Source organism: Mus musculus, chromosome 18 (assembly GCF_000001635.26).
Source record: "Mus musculus strain C57BL/6J chromosome 18, GRCm38.p6 C57BL/6J".
NCBI classification, from domain to species: Eukaryota; Metazoa; Chordata; class Mammalia; order Rodentia; family Muridae; genus Mus; species Mus musculus.
This window is the reverse complement of record NC_000084.6, coordinates 73,718,680-73,734,957: the sequence shown is the minus strand read 5'-3', so window position 1 is coordinate 73,734,957 and position 16,278 is coordinate 73,718,680. Positions and strand designations below refer to the sequence as shown.

The window sequence follows — 16,278 nt, the reverse complement described above, 5'->3', positions numbered from 1 at the left end:
AAAATGCACAGACCTCGTCTCTGACACAGAGGAGGAGGAGCAGAATGCCTGCCTATGACTTTCATGGGTAAATCCTTATAAATAACAGCTTGAAACTTTAGTTTGGTGTTCTAAGGTATAGAGACAACCCCCTAGAGTCAGGTTAAACAAAGGTTTTCTTTACCTAAGAAGTTGGATAGTGGCTGTGTTTAAGGGTATTAGAGCAAAGGAAGAGAGGGAAAGGGCCGAGCCTTAGGCAAGAGTCTGGAGACTTACACAGGGCAGACGAGTGGTGCTCGAGCCTCATCCAGTTGTTTCTGTTGTTGTTTCGTTTTAGGAAACAAGAAAATAATTTGTTCTGAGCCAACTGAGTGGTTATGACCTGGCAATGCTGGCACAGGTTACCTCGAATGGTGTGTTTTATTTCTAGCCTTGTTACTCAAAAATAAATCCTAAACTTTCGAGTCTGTTAGGTCCACGTTTAGTGGATCCCTTCCCAGTGCTGCACAGCACTAACTGAGAGCAAATCCTGAATACACGTCCTGAGAGGATGGCCAGCAGCAGGGAGACAAGACAGTCCCTGATGGAGAACACCTTACATCAGTTGTAGTCAGAGGTAAGTGATCAGAGGGTTAGGGGGAGGTACAGAGGTACTAACTTAACACAGCAAGCCAGTTCCATTCCCATCCAGAGGACAAGGTGACTCCAACTGACACTTAGACTCGGGCATTTCTGTGTTCTTGATGGACTTTGAGAGTTAAGCAAGGCTGTCATAATCAGGATTATAAGGAAGTTGGGGTGTCTAAGTTTACTCAAAGGAAAAAAAGAAAAGAAAAAGAAAAATACTTCATCCCTAAATAAAGCTAGCTGAGAAGCCTTGCCACTCAGATCCAGCCTGCTAATTATACACTCAGCAGACATGGCAGGTACAAAGATTAAATTCACCCACCAAAAAAAAAAAAAAAAAAAAAAGTGAGATATGAATCCCCTTAGCTGCCAGAGGCAGAGCCAAGCAGCATTTAGTTCCCTGTTACCCAGTGAAACAAGGTCATCTTGTCCAGGTTGGTCTCTACATTGTTGTGACTTCCAGAGATGATAGGTTAGTCTGGCTGTATCTCTTCCACACGGCTGGACTGGAGTTGAACATCTTGAAGTGTCGAAGTCTGGGTCAGCAACCCCAGAGCTGACCTGTCTCACCAGGGGCCTTGATACATCTCTGTACAGCCAGCAGAAACTAGAACACAATCCCTTTCTCCTCCGAGGCAGTGCCACTTAGGACAGTGGTCTTGGAACTAGAAGATGGTCCTGAAATACACGGGCATCCTATCTTATGAGACTCTAGCATCGGTCTTCCTGAGAACCAGGAGAGTCCATGCCATGCTACTGCTGAGTGCTGTCAGCATGGAGACTCCCCAGTTACCAAAGGCAAGAAAAACAGACACTGCTACCGAGGCTCAAATATTAAATGGTTGGGTACATTCCAATTTGTTATTTAGAAAAAATTGGGGGAGGATGTAATTTGTCCAAGATCATAAGGTTTGGATTTTAGTTGGTTTGGTTTGGTTGGTTGGTTGGTTAGTTGGTTGGTTGGTTGGTTGGTTGGTTGGTTGGTTAGTTTTTGTTGTGCTGAGTATTAAATTCATAGTGATATGTTGAAGATGGACAACTTCATTGAGCTGGAATTCACTGGACAACTATCACTACCACCAGTTGTAGAATATTTTTATTATCCTCCAGAGAAACCCCATAATGCTGCAGTCAGTCACCCCCACTCTTCACCTTGCCTTCCCAAGCTCCCACGCTATGGGAAACATCAGATCTGGCTAATTCTGAATATTTCATATGAATAAACTTGTGCAACACTCCTTTTTATAAATGGCTTCTTCCTTTATAAATGGCTTCTTCCATTCAGCATGTTTTCAATATGCATCCCATCAGTAATTTTTCCTTTTTATGGCTAAATAATACTTATGGATATCCTGCATTTTATTTGTCGTCCTTCAGTAGGTCAGGGATAGATAGATTATTTTGAAACATTTTCTATAGAATACCTCTATTAGGAATGTAAAGAGGGATATTGGTACAGACAGTATAAATATTAATATGATAAAAATGATCCCATAGATAATTTTTATATTAGGTAAAATTACCAAAGCAACTTTTTAAGAAAACAGATGTTGGGAGCTGACCATGGTGGTGCATCTTGGTGCTCCTGGCATTTGGGAGGCCGAAGCAGGGCCAGCTTGGGCCACTCAGTCAAACCCTGTCTCAAAAAACAAACAAACAAACAAACAAAATAACCAACAAAAACACATACCAAAGCAAACTCCCTCCTTTCCCAGTTAGACAAATGCAGTAGTGTTTGCCTGTAGTCCCAACTGCTTGGGGGAAGGCCTGTAACCCATGAGTTTCAGGCCAGCTATGCCAACAGAGTAAGTCCCTGTATCAAAACTTAAAAAGAAGAAAAGGAACAACCCCAAAACAGTTTACCAGAACGTATATATTACTTTAAAAATAGTTGAAGATACATAGTATAAAAATTTTCAAAGCGTTCATAAGAATATTATTTTTAAAAGTTGAATTTATGGCTAAAAATCTTACAAGTTTTTCTGATCTTCATTAGAGAATTAGTCTAAAGAAATAAACACACCTTCCTTCCACAGACACTTCTGGATTGTATTAAAAAGGGAACCTGCCCCACCTCATTTTATGAGGCTGGTTTAATCCAGATGATGTCAAAGTGGAAGGACATTAAGAGAAAGGAAAATCACTCACTAATCTTCCTCATAAAACCCTGAAGAAGACAATTAGCTAATTGAATCCAATGACATATTAAGAAAGACATCTTCGTAAGGGAAGTTCATTCCAGGAATGAAGAGTTCATTTGGCTTTTGAAAAATCACTGGTTTCATAGCAACAAAAGTTGGGGGATGATGGCAAGATCATCTGCCCAGACCCAGAACGTAGCAGTCGCTTAGAACAAGAATCCTGATCAAAGTAAGACTAGGGGATGTCTTTATTCTAATAGATAATATCTGGAAGTGCAGTAAACTCTGTACCTACTAATAAAAGCTTTGTCTCTAAGAAACATTTACAGATGCCAACTCGGTAACCATATCCATACGGTAGTAGTTCCTTTTCTTTCTTTGTCCCAGCTGTATCATGACAAAGATGGGGACAATCCCCACCTGGGCAGGGAGTTCTTATACTTGGAGCGTCTCACTGGGAGAATCACAGAAGACCCCACTCCCCATTCTCAGGTCCCTGGAACCTCCTGAGAAAGGTACGGACAAAGCCGGGCCTTCTGCTCACAGCACCACCAGATAGCGCCTGTACTCTGTGTACTCTGGCTGGGAGAGATGTAGAGGGGTGACAGCTCAGTCCAACCTGGGAGGTGAGATGCTATCGCAGATCTCTCCCTGTCTGTCTCTGTCTCTCTCTGTCTCTCTGTCTGTCTCTCTGTCTCTCTCTGTCTCTGTCTCTCTCTCTTTCACTTGCTGCTCCTCTGAGAAGGAGACCTCACTCAGTGAATTGATGTGGTCCGCCATTGGGGCCAGCACCAACTGCAGTTTTTGCTCTAGCATGTCAACCCAGGACTTGCAGCCCGAGCACCTCCTCCCTCACCACGCTGCCACTCCTGTTGAGGGGTTTGGGGTCACCAGGGAGGGGGCTCCCCTGGGCAGGCAGAACATCCCGTCTATAGATGGGCTTTGCCCCTCCCAACACTGGCACCAGTACTTGCCCACCTTATTGACATAGTGTTGGGGACAACTGGCCTTTCCAGAAGTGCATTCATTCATATCTGTCCGGCAAGCATCTCCCTGCCATCACACGGGGCAGTGATGATGGTCTGAATGGATGTGACTCCCTCATCCCCACATGGAGGCTGGCAGGTTGCTGTTCTACAATCCCTAGTGAGCTCACAGCCCCTCTTCCAACCAAGGCAGCAGACATAGTGAGGCCTGGTGGGAATAGGCCCAAGGCTGCGGAGATAGGAATAGGATAGCGATAGGGAATAGGCAGTCTAGTAGATGCTTTGGACGGTGCTGCAGGCTCGGTGTCCACTGCAAGTGGTGAGGAATGGCTGGTTGTTATATGCTGCACAAAGGACTCCAAGACAGGGCCTCTGGAAACCCCCATGGTACACACTCTGTGGGCTGGACCTGTAGACATACTCACTACCACCACTTCCCACACTAGAAACCATGGCACAAGGCACATAGTCTGAGTCTCTAAGTGAGATAGCTCTCTCCTTTTGGTGTCTGAATGGCCTTGGGCATGCACCATAGTGTAGTTCCTTAAATGTCATAGCTAATACAATAAAATAACATTAAATAGATAAGAACTAAGAAGAAAGGAATAAAATGGTCGCCGTTAGCAGATGATCTAATTAAATGGGTAGAAAGTCTGAAAGGATTAAATAATCTAAAAGGATTAACAAATGACTTTATCCCAGGTTGCTGAACATAGTTGATATGAAAATAAAGTTTACTTATAAAGGGGGGGAAAAGCCCCATTTGCAACAGCTCTGATGGAGAGTGAAAAGTGGAGTCTGTGTTTTCCAAAGCTTTCAGAGGGCGATTGAGGGTCACTGGGGCCATGGATGAAGTCATCAGTGTTGACGGAAGTCTGTGGTGTGGCTTCGGATAAATGACTTCATCGCTCGTGGCTAAGTTCCTTCGTCTGTGAAGGTGTGGTAGCAGCAGTGTTCTGATGAGTTCGATGTCATGATGACAATGACAAGTGCTTGGGACAGAGAGTGCTATGCACAGATCCAACATTATCGACGTGCACCCTGGGGCTTTATGTGCTTCTTCTCAGGAAGTCTCAGAGGCTGCTTCAGAGAGCTCCACCAGCCTGCAGTGTTTGGAAGGCAGTGTCTACAACCCCCTAGCTGGAGGAGGCACATGAGGGACATATTGTTTCCCATCCGTGCTAAAGCCTCCAGCCACACGTGATGTGGCTCCTGAGTACTTGAGCTATAGCTGGGCCAATCATAATATGCTGGAAGGAGAAAACGGGCGCTGGATTTCAAAGGCATCAGAAAAGTAATAGAATTCATTTGTTTGTATTGACTCTATGTTAAAATGGTATTTTAGCCATCTTAGGTTATGTTGTATTATTAATATTGCCTCCAGGCCTAGGAAGATGGTTCACTGCATAAGGATGCTTGCTGTTCTCCATCACCCATGTAAATGTCAGACATGCCTGAGATCCAAGTGTTGTGGGGGCAGAGACAGGTGGATTCTGAGAGCTCTCTGGCCATGGAAATTGTGAGCGTCTTGGATTCAGTGAGACCCTGTCTCAAGGAAGGTATAAGATGTAAGGTGTAAAGTGATAGAGGAGGATGCTTGGTGTCCTTTGGCTTCCTGCTGAGTGAACATGGATGCACACACATACAACACACTCACATACCACACACACATACATACGCACACACACACACACACACACACACACACACACACACACACACACACACTATTGAGTTCATCTGTCTTTGTATGGTTTTGTTGTATTTGAGATAGGGTCTCATTATGGAAGCCAGGCTTGTCTCAAGCTTGTAATTATCCTGTCTCAGCCTCCCAGCCATCCAGGTTATTGGACACTCTGCTTGGCATTTTTTTTTAACTGTTTAGTGAATCTACAGGAAAATTCACAATTACCATTTGAATCACAATAGGACTTCACCCAGTATAGAGGAGACTGGAGTCCTTGAAAGATACAGTTTGGGTTGTGTTACTACTCTGCTCAAAATCCCCACTGATACACATTGGACTTCCCTGGAAGAGAAATCCTCGCCTAACTGTGGCAGCTCTTCTGTGAATGATCAAAGGCATCTGTTTCCCATCCGCAGCCAATACAGGTTTCTGATGAACCTGATTGTCATTAATGAAAGGAGAAAATAAACCACAATGGTATACTGGACTCTTCCACATTCAGGTTCCAGCCTTCTGCTATGTCTTGAGGCAATCAACCAGACACGCTGATGGAGACACAAACTCCTAATCTCAATACTGCTCTCATGGGCCTCCACCCAGCTTGTGGATACTCGAAGCTTCCTTCCATTTGCCTGCTTGGACCTCACTGCATACCACTTTCTCCCCTTCTTTCCCACCCTTGGGGTGCTGGAGAGTGAATCTGGAGCCTCCTGAATCTATGCTGCCACTGAGCAACAGCCTTCAACCCCTAGTCCTTTCCCCTCTGGCTCGTCTCAGCATCAGTACACAAGTACACACCTCAGAGCTTGCCATGGGCTCTTTCATGGTCTTAAAACATTCGAGGGCTGGTGAGATGGCTCAGCATGTAAAGAAGTGTGTCCATCCTGATGATCTGAGTTTGGTATTTGAGGCCCACATGGTAGAAGGAAGAGAAAATTCATCAACAGCCTTACCTGTGAACCCTGAGAGCAACGGTAACAGACTGCCAGGCAACATGTGCGATCATGGCCTGACTGTTATAGGGCTCACCGACTAGTTTATGCTGGAATTTGAGGTCTACTCCACAAGGGAGAACTTCTGAAAACCTGGCCAAAGCCCACAGCTAGAGAAGTCTTCAGGCCTAGTGAGGGAAGAAGAGGAATAAACTATTGCTATTTGCTTTATAAGTGGACACGTTGTCAACCTACCTTGTAAATACTGGCAATTATACTCAGGTTAGTGATGTGCTCAACCTTTGTGTGTGTGTGGGGGGGGCGGGGGGCTCTGACTGCAGTGGGCACAGCAGTTAATGCAGAAACATGTAATTTGATCAACTGAAAATAAGAGTTTGGTCCTAAATGGGACATGTGTATCATCACCTCTGAGGCTTGGGGAACACAGAAAGAAGGGGAGAAAAAGAACAAAATCAGCAGAGGACAAAGGGGTACACCACAAAAATATGTCTTCTGCACATGACCTGGTTCTTATTCTCATGCAGTCACTACAACTGTTACTATTCATGCAAGAGCCCTGGAAGATTGGGTGCCGGGGAGGTTATTGGTTGTTCATGGTTGCTGAGGAGAACGGCTTCCCATTCTTCAGTGGTCTAGCCACTGATAAGTTGCCCGTGTTCCGTCCAATAAATAACTTCCCATCGAAGTTCATCCAAACAGCCCTAATTAAACTAGGTTGGTCACAACACAAAATACATGAAAGTAGGAGAAGTTGTGGGGAGGAATAGTTTCAGTAACAGGGCTGGGAGGGTGAGAGAGGGCCGTGGGGTTGGGGTGGCTCACAGCTGCCTGTAACTCCAGCCCAAGAGATCCAGTGCCCTTTCTGGCCTCCACAGACACCTGTATTCACATGCACACACACACACACACACACACACACACACACACACACACACACACACACACACACACATACACACACTTAAAAATAGAACAAATCTGGGGCTGGAGAGATGGCTCAGTAGTTAAGAGCACTGACCGCTCTTCCAGAGGTCCTGAGTTCAATTCCCAGCAACCACATGGTGGCTCACAACCATCTGTAATGGGATCTGATGCCCTCTTCTGGTGTGTCTGAAGGCAGCAACAGTGTACCCATATACATAAAATAAATCTTTTATAAAAATAGAATAGATCTTTAAAATTTCACAATGTATAGTGGGTATGAGTCAAATCAAAAGGTATTCTACTCCTTCCTGTGTCTCTCTAGAGGGGTGGCTTAGCATCATGGTTAGGGGCATGAACTGAAATCTCTGTGTGGTTTCTTAGCCATGCACTCTTGGACCAACTCGCTGAACTATGAAAACTGGATAATCTCTATTTCATGGGGTCATCAAAATCTCAAACGAGTCAATAAGACTAAAGCCCTTACAGGTACCTAGTAATCGCTTAGTAAGTGTTACCAGATAGTGCTGTGTCTGAGTTATGTTAATGGTGAATTCCTCAAAAGCAGGAACTGAGGCATGAATTACATCCAGCTCTGCTAAGATGTACAGACACTTGAGAGCTTTCTCCCTGCTGCCTCAACTGTATTGGTTTATTAGCAGATGCAGGCAGGCATTGTCCTGTTTGCTGGGTTCTCCATCTGCTCTAAGTTTAGTACGAAGTAAAGACAGTTGTGGGGGTGGAGGAGGTCAGAGATCTCTGGTACAAATCCACCGGCTTTCTGGTCCTGTTCAAAAGCTATAATTCAGGAAGAGTTTCAAAGCTTCTGTGGAAGACCGTTCCCCGCATGCTTTGCAGGACTGTGTAGCATCTGTTTAGATTGTCAGGTGCACGCGTATGTTGTGTCTTTAACCATTTGCATATAGTAACGGCCTTATGTTCCAAATTTGGTACTACTCTGTATGAAGGCTTGTGTTATTCTCAACTCATAAAAGAAACTGTCTATCAGATGCAGCTCTCTTTCCCGATCATGTTAGGTGGATCAGCTGTGATCCCACAGCCCCAAGATTGAATAAAGGGGTAAAGGTGGCCAGTCCTGACCTCGCCTGGTGATCTTTACTGTGCATGTGTCCAAACACTCAGACAATGAGACAGGAAGATGTGCGCCATGAACTTCATCTCACAGATGAAGTCATTGGAATGAAGAGGTGTAACTGAATTGCCCGAGTTTATTAAATGGTAATAAATGGTACAGCTCACACCACACTCAGGTCTCCTGCTGCTCAGCGTGAGCCCCTCCACTTTCTTAACTGAGGTTAGTGATAAGAATCCCCCTTTCACCAGGCAGTGGTGGCACACACATTTCATCCCAGCACTTGGGAGGCAGAGGCAGGCAGATCTCTGAGTTCGAGGCCAGCCTGGTCTACAGAGTGAGTTCCAGGACAGCCAGGGCTACACAGAGAAACCCTGTCTTGAAAAATCAGAAAGAAAAAAAAAAAGAATCCCCCCCCTTTCTACAGTTTTTTATGTTTTAATTAATTAATTTTAAATTATATGCTTCTCTGTTGCTGTCTCTCTGTCTCTCTCTCTCTCTCTCTCTGTGTGCGTGTGTGTGTGTAGATGTGTTCAGGTGCTTTGTGGAACTCTGAGAACAGCTCTCAGGTGCAGGTTCTCACCTTCTACTCTGTGGGGCCTGGAGACTGAACTCAGGTAATCAGGCTGAGCACCTTCACCCAGAGCCGCCCTGACAGCCCTAGTTTTTTTTAATTTGGAGAGGGCTGGAAATTGAGTCTAAGCCCACACGTAGGTCAGGCAAGCTCTGTACCAACTAAGCCACCCACACCCGCAACCTTCTCACCATGTTTAACAGCTCATTTCTAGGAAAGGCTGGGCAGTGCCTGTCAGTGGTAGCCATCTTACCGTCTTTTATCAAATTCTGTGCTCAGTCTCTCCGTGTAAACCATACAGTCCCGTTCCCCACTACAGTGAGGAATTACAATGTGTGGATATTTTTACGTAAGAGCATTTAATACCATGTTCTAGGACTGAGAAACTTTGGAATTAAAAGACAAACAAGAATCATGGCTGGGGTGGGTGGGATGGCTCATCTGGTAAAACTACCTACCGATAAACCTAAGTTTGATTCCCAGACACACATGGTGGAAGGAGAGGTCCAATTCCCACAACTTGTCCTCTGATTTCTACACACACACACACACACACACACACACACACACACATTCATACATGTGTACACTCATATGCATACTCATATGCCCCAAATGAAATAATAAATAAATAAGATGTGACATAAACATTGAGAGTCATTGCTGAAGTAACTAGAATGATGGAGGGCCTTCTTGATAACTCAACTCGTCACACCTGACTTCCGGTTACGAAACAGAAACTTCTGATTTCTTTGGAAAGTCAGTTGTGTCAGATGGTGTTTTGCTGGGGCAGACACATGAAGGAGTGTTTTCCTGAGGTGGACACAGGTGAGAGAATGTTCTGCTAAAGCAACCACGTGAAAGGACCCATGACGACAGATCCTTTGCTACTGACACGCAAGTATTAGTTCTGCTTACACCGCATTGCTGAGCTCCGCTTGTTGTGCCTTCATAGGAAGAAATGCACCAAAAAACTTCTGGTGCTGTTCTGGTGGCTTGCCGCTTCTGTGGACTCGGGCGGATCGCCAGAGTGATGTCAGTGGATACGGACTCATGGGGAGTTTTGATAAGACAGACTCATGTGGTGAGGCAAGGCCTGTGGGAGAACACGTGATGTCTGGAGGGAGTATAAATAGGACCCAACACTCAGTGATGGCTTGCATAGCTAGCTTTGCAACACTTCTTAGTCTCACATCTTCATCTTCCCTGATCTTTACTTCATTGAGAGAGCATGGCAGAGGACTTCTCCAGGTATTCCTATTGGTCACTCCTGCTGACTTGTGTGGATTTGGCAGAGGCCTGGCTGTTTCTGCTAGTTTGTGTCACTACTGCTGATTCATGTTGGCTATCCTGACACTACTAAACCGGACTGTTGGTTTATTTTTTAAAGTGTTTGGGAGTGGACTGAGCTGCTGTTGCTGATTCCTGTGAACTAAACTGCTGATTTCTTGACAACTCAGATAGGATTTGCTCCAAAGAACAATTTCTAAACAGGCCCACTTCCCCATATCCTAGTAACTTCTTTTTCACTACCTCTGGTTGGTAGTGGGCTAGAAGGGAGGTTAAAGCATTTAAGAACTATCCCGAGCTTTTGTCCCCGCCGGCAAGAACATACTCAGGACAACCGGAATCTTCTGAGGCAAAGCTTTTATTGCTTACTTATCAGGAGGGAAGACCCTGAACCAGGAAAATGGTGCTGCTTATATCACCCGCAGTGTGACGTTTCAGCACCTGATGTGGCGTGACAGCTCCTGATTCGTTGCTCGCCCATCACCCCATTACTACGCCGCGAGATGGGCAGTGACTAGGCGTGAGTTCACTCTTGCACTTGTGCATAAGGCTTGTTTACTAGTTAGGCACAGTGGAAGCCAGCACCATCTTATAATGCGATTGCTCACGGCACACATGCGATTGCTCGAGGCTCGGCTCTCCACAAAGAACCCTTATTAAAATTAGGGTTTAAATAAAAACTAAGCTTACAAGGTTAAGTTAAAGATGCCCACAAAACTCCACATAAGGTCAGACATGGTAATGCACACCTTTGATCCCAGCACTCTGGAGGTAGAGGCAGGCAGATCCCTGTGAATTCCAGGTCAGCTGGGACTACATAATGAGATTGTCTCAAAAAAAAAATTGCCATTTGTAGAACAGAAGTAATTCTGTAGGTGGAACTCTGAGGAAAAGCAGTCCTTCCTACGGAGTTTTCAGCATGAGTCCTTTGTCATTAATTAGAAGGGAGGGGGTGGGGACCAGAGAAAGGAGTGTCAGGTAGGTTCAGGCTCATGCAATAAGCACTAATTGTAGTTCATGGAATATGAAGAGGAGGAGGAAGAGGAGGAGAGGGAGGAGGGGAAGGAGGAGGGGGAGGAGGGGGAGAAGGGGGAGGAGGGGGAGGAGGAGAGGGAGGAGGGGAAGGAGGAGGGGGAGGAGGGGGAGGGGGAGGAGGAAGAGGAAGAGGAGGAGGGGGAGGAGGGGGAGGAGGAAGAGGAGGGGGAGGAGGAAGAGGAGGGGGAGGCTATCAAATGGTAGGGGGAGAGGACATGTTTGAGAGATTGGGGAGTAGGGAGAGAACAGAGGATGAATGTGGTCAAGATACAATGTATACATGCATGAATTTTTCAAGTATGAATAAAAATTTTAACATAGATGGACAGTAGATAGATAGATGATTGATAGATAGATAGATAGATAGATAGATAGATAGATAGTTTGATTCACCCAGAACACAATGTTTGGGAACTGCTTGTTTCATGAAGGTGTCAGTAAAGGTGTTGACACAGAACGACTAAAATCTCTTTGTAACTTGTATGTTATCGTATGACTAAGATAAAGGGACAGAGACAAGGCAGAGACAGTGTTGGACGTAGAAATGAAGAGAAAGACAGATGTACGAAGGACCCGGTCTCCAGCCGTTGCAGGTAACGGCTCAGAAAGCGATCATGAAGTCTTTGTACTTCAGGGAGCTGAAAGCCTGCTCAGTGAGTGTGAGCAGTAACACGCTATATGGACTTGTTAAGTGAAGGACAAGCGTGACTCCAGCATCAGAAGCAACTGGATTCCAAGGCTCCAAAGAGCCTCTCCCGGCGACTGACTCTCCACACGGCTCCGTTTTCTTCTGTCTTCATGCAGGTATCCTTTCTCCACCCACTGCTAGCCACGCAGGCTGATGTTCCGTTTTAGTTTACAGCTTTGGATCTTCAACCAAATCCCTGCCCAATGAATCTTCTGGCTTCACTTTTACATCCCCAGAGGACTGTAATTGGCTGGCACGGGGCTGAGTACACCCAGGCCTGAGCACTAGGATAATGGATTGCTGGGTTGGTCAGCCCTCCATTAAGTCTCTACACTTGAAACAGACGGGGATAGTAGTGTCTGACTAGAAGATTGGTGGAAAAATAAAAGAAAAAAGAAGAAGGAAAGATTGGTGGTTAGGAATTAAAAAAAAAAAAAGGCTCCCAACTCAGGCCAATGGAACCAGTACCAACCATGCCTGGCATATCAGTTCCCTATAGCCGTTGCCACAAATTAGCATAAATTCAATTTAAAACAGTAGAGACTTAATTCATGATCTTGTTCTGGAGACCAGAAGTCCAAAGGAATTTCACTGGGCTAACATGGACGTGTTGTTAAGGCTGACTTCTTTCCCTAAGAGGAGAACCCGTTTCTTTGCCTTTCTCAATTTGCATTGGCTGCCTCTATTCCTCAGCTTGTGAGCTACTGTTGTTCAGCCCACTGCCTCCCTTCTACTCAGCCTGAAACGATGCTGCTGGCATTCGGAGTGGATCTTTCCCCTTCAGTTAAGCCTCTCTAAAACTGGACTCACACACAAGCGCAGAGGTGTGTCTCCTAAGTGACGCCAACTAGTCGGGTAGATAATCAAGATTAACTGGAGGGAGATGGCTTACAAGGTAAAGAGTCTACGACACAAGCATGAGGACCTAAGTTTGGCTTCTACAACCTACCACCCCACCCCAAATGCATGTGTTATTACAGGTTGGCCATCTCCCTACTGGGAGGCAGAGACAGGCAGATTCCAGGGCTTTGTTGGCCAGCCAGCCTATCAAATTGATAAGCCTCAAGTTCAGTGAGAGACCATCCCAACAATAATGTGGCGAGCAATGGAGCAAGACAGCTGACATCAACATGCACAGCTACACGTATGTTGACGTGCACACACAAACACATGCGTGTACCCCACGAGCACACACATGCCGTGGCAAGAAACAGTCAATTCATTGCAAGCAATAAGTGACTTGGTCCCCACCGAGTTGTTCCTTCTCTGGACAGAGCTCTGTTCACATGTCAATTCTGGCAGGATGAACCTGGATGAACACCTGGGATATTGATCGTGTTAGGGCAAGGGCTGCAGCCCTAGGCACTCCTGAGAGGAAGTCTGTCTTGGCATTTAAATCTACTGGTGTTTCTCCTGTAAGGACCACAACCCAGCCAGGCAAGTGAGTCGCCTCTTCAGGTCTGTGTCTATTGCTTTTATAAATGACTGTCTCTTTCTTCCAACCCGGCTACTGGAGATGGTTTTGTCCTTGTGTTTGGTCTCAATCCCGGGCAGTTTTTCCTGTGATATGGGTGCCCTGGTCACTGATAATGACACACAAGATAGCCATATATCACACTTAACTTCTCAAGACCTCTGATAAAGGCTCGCTTGCCAGGAAAGGCTTTTTATAAGGCTTGGAACAAGTCAACATAGGTCACAGTGTATTTATGTGTTTTACTGCTTAGGAAAAAGAGACAATATAATCAATCTGCCAGTCAGGGCAGAACAGTCATTAGGTTGCAGCTGCTACCAAGTTACTGTATTTTAAAGACAAGTTTATCCTCTTAGAATGTTTTGGCCTTGAGATCTTTCACTTAGACTTTACTACATACACACAGAGCTGATGTTCTGCTGCCTGGGACCAGGGAACCACACTTTAGAATTTCTGCTTACCTATTTTCAGGGGTAAAAGTATTTTTAAAAATTAATTTATGTGTATGTGTGTCTATTTGAGTGTATGTCCTGTGTGTGTGTGAATGCATGTGCCTAAGAAGTCCAGAGGATGTCAGATCTCTTGGAGCTGGAGTATACATGGTTGTGAACCACACAGCATAGGTGCTGGGAACTGAACTTGGGTCCTTGAGAAGAGGGGCAAGTGCTCATAACCACGGAGCCATCTCTCCAGCTCCCAGGGAGGAAGTCTTGGGACTGTTGTGAGCACAGGGGATATTGTCAGGTGTTCTAAACACCAGTGTAAATGCTCATTTGCACGATCCACCTGTGCACACAACAGTCCCAGAATAACAGCACCCTAATTTCACCAGCAATATCATCAGAAGTAGTTAAGATTCTCATCTGTCTGTCTGTGTCTGTCTGTCTGACTGCTTGCCTGCCTACCTATCACTTCTGCATGTGTTACAATTTATTTAAGTTGTTCCTGAGTATGTCCTAGAATCAAATTATTAAGTTTAAGGGTTTTTTTCTGTGTTAAGGATCAAACACAGGCCTTGCCCATGACTAATTTATACTCTACCACTCTATCCTTAACACACACACACACACACAGTTGCACACGTGCGTGCACACCCTCCCCACACCACTATATCTGCCTTTTTTCATTGTCATGTCTGTGATGTGCCTATGTTGTGCACATGTGTATGCATATATGTTCATGTGGGTGCAGTTGTGCATACATGTGTGTGTGTGCACGTGCACGCACACGCGTATGCCCTCTTAGCCATCTTCCTTTTGTTCTTCTCTGAAAGGGTCTCTCTCTCTCTCTCTCTCTCTCTCTCTCTCTCTCTCTCTCTCTGCAACTCTTAGCCCCGCCTTCCTTTTCCCTGTCCAATCACAGAACTCCTCTGCACTAATGTAATTGGACAGGGAATAACCTGCGACAGATGGGGGAAGATTTTAAAGTGTTTGATAATATTCGATTAAAATCTGTTTCTTTTGTGCCATATTCAAATTTTTATATTTATTTATTTGTGAGTGTACTTGACTGTGTGTCTGCGCGGACACACACCTTGGTACACCTGTAGTGGACAGAGTTCACCTTGTGCAGTTGATTCTCTTCTCCCATCAAGTGGGTCCCAGGGACCAGGCTCAGGTTGTCAGGCTCAGCAGTGAGCACCTTTACCTGCTGAGCCAGCCCCATGACTTCTATACCATATTTAATTTTTTCCCATCTGGGTATCTCTTTCATTTGTATTTTCTTTAAAAACTATTATATATATATGTATGGGTATTTCCTTCATGTAAATTTGTACACCACCTGTGTGCCTGGTGTGGAGGTCAGACGAGGGTGTCCAATCCCCTGGAAGTGAAGTTATAGACATGTGTGAGCTGCCATGTTGAATGCTGGGAATTGAGCCTGGGTCCTCTGAGAGCAGCCAGTGCTCTTAACTGGTTATCTTGCCAGTGCCCTCTTTCATGCATGTTAGTCAAACAATAAGAATCGGCTTTTAATATTTTAAAATGGGAACTTATTCTGTAATTTTTTTTCTTCCTTTTACTTTGTGCTATTGACTTGTCTGGCTTCCCACCCTCCTATATCTTCTAGACGATAAATACTTTCAGTAGTTCATTCATTAAATGTTTGATTTTGTTCTTATTTACTAGTTTTCTCTACCCTCATTTTTATTATTTATTTCCTACATTTTTCTTCTAGGCTTTTGTGCTGAATACTTTCTCATCTAATTTTTAATGTTTCTTGTTTATTAAGTAAGTGACTATGACACTATAAATCTACTTTAAACATACCTGGACATGTGGAGTTTTCATGTTAGAAATCATTTCTTACTTTCCCTTCCTTTTCTCTCCTCCCCCCTCCCCCTTCCCATGCTGGGTATTGAATCGATGGTCTCACACATATGCTGAGCAAGTACTCTACCACTGACTATGTCCCCGACTCCCAACTTATTTCAAAACTAAATATTAGGGCTGGAGAGATGACTCAGCCTGGTTAAGAGCATTTACTGCTCTTTCAGGGATCTTGGTTCCCAGCACCTAGTGGGGCTACTCACGACCACAGGCTTTCTTCCCTCACACCCATGCTATTCACTATGACGTATTTATCTTGTAGCACAACGACCTGATGGCACTCTGTACGGATTTGCTCAATAGATGACCACATTCGCTCAGTCCCAGTGTCGTGCATGTGTCTACAGTCCCAGCTACCCCGGAGGCTGTGACTGGAGGATCACTTGAACCTGGGAGTTCAAGGCCTGTGTAGGTCACAAAGGAGACGCTGTCTCAAAAAGGAGCAAACAAACGAAACACACACACACTCACACACACACACACACACACACACACACCAA

At 45.0% G+C, this 16,278-nt stretch overlaps 1 pseudogene; it reads right to left on the bottom strand.

The window, feature by feature from the left end:
• Positions 3,525–4,194, bottom strand: Gm17943 (predicted gene, 17943; annotated as a pseudogene).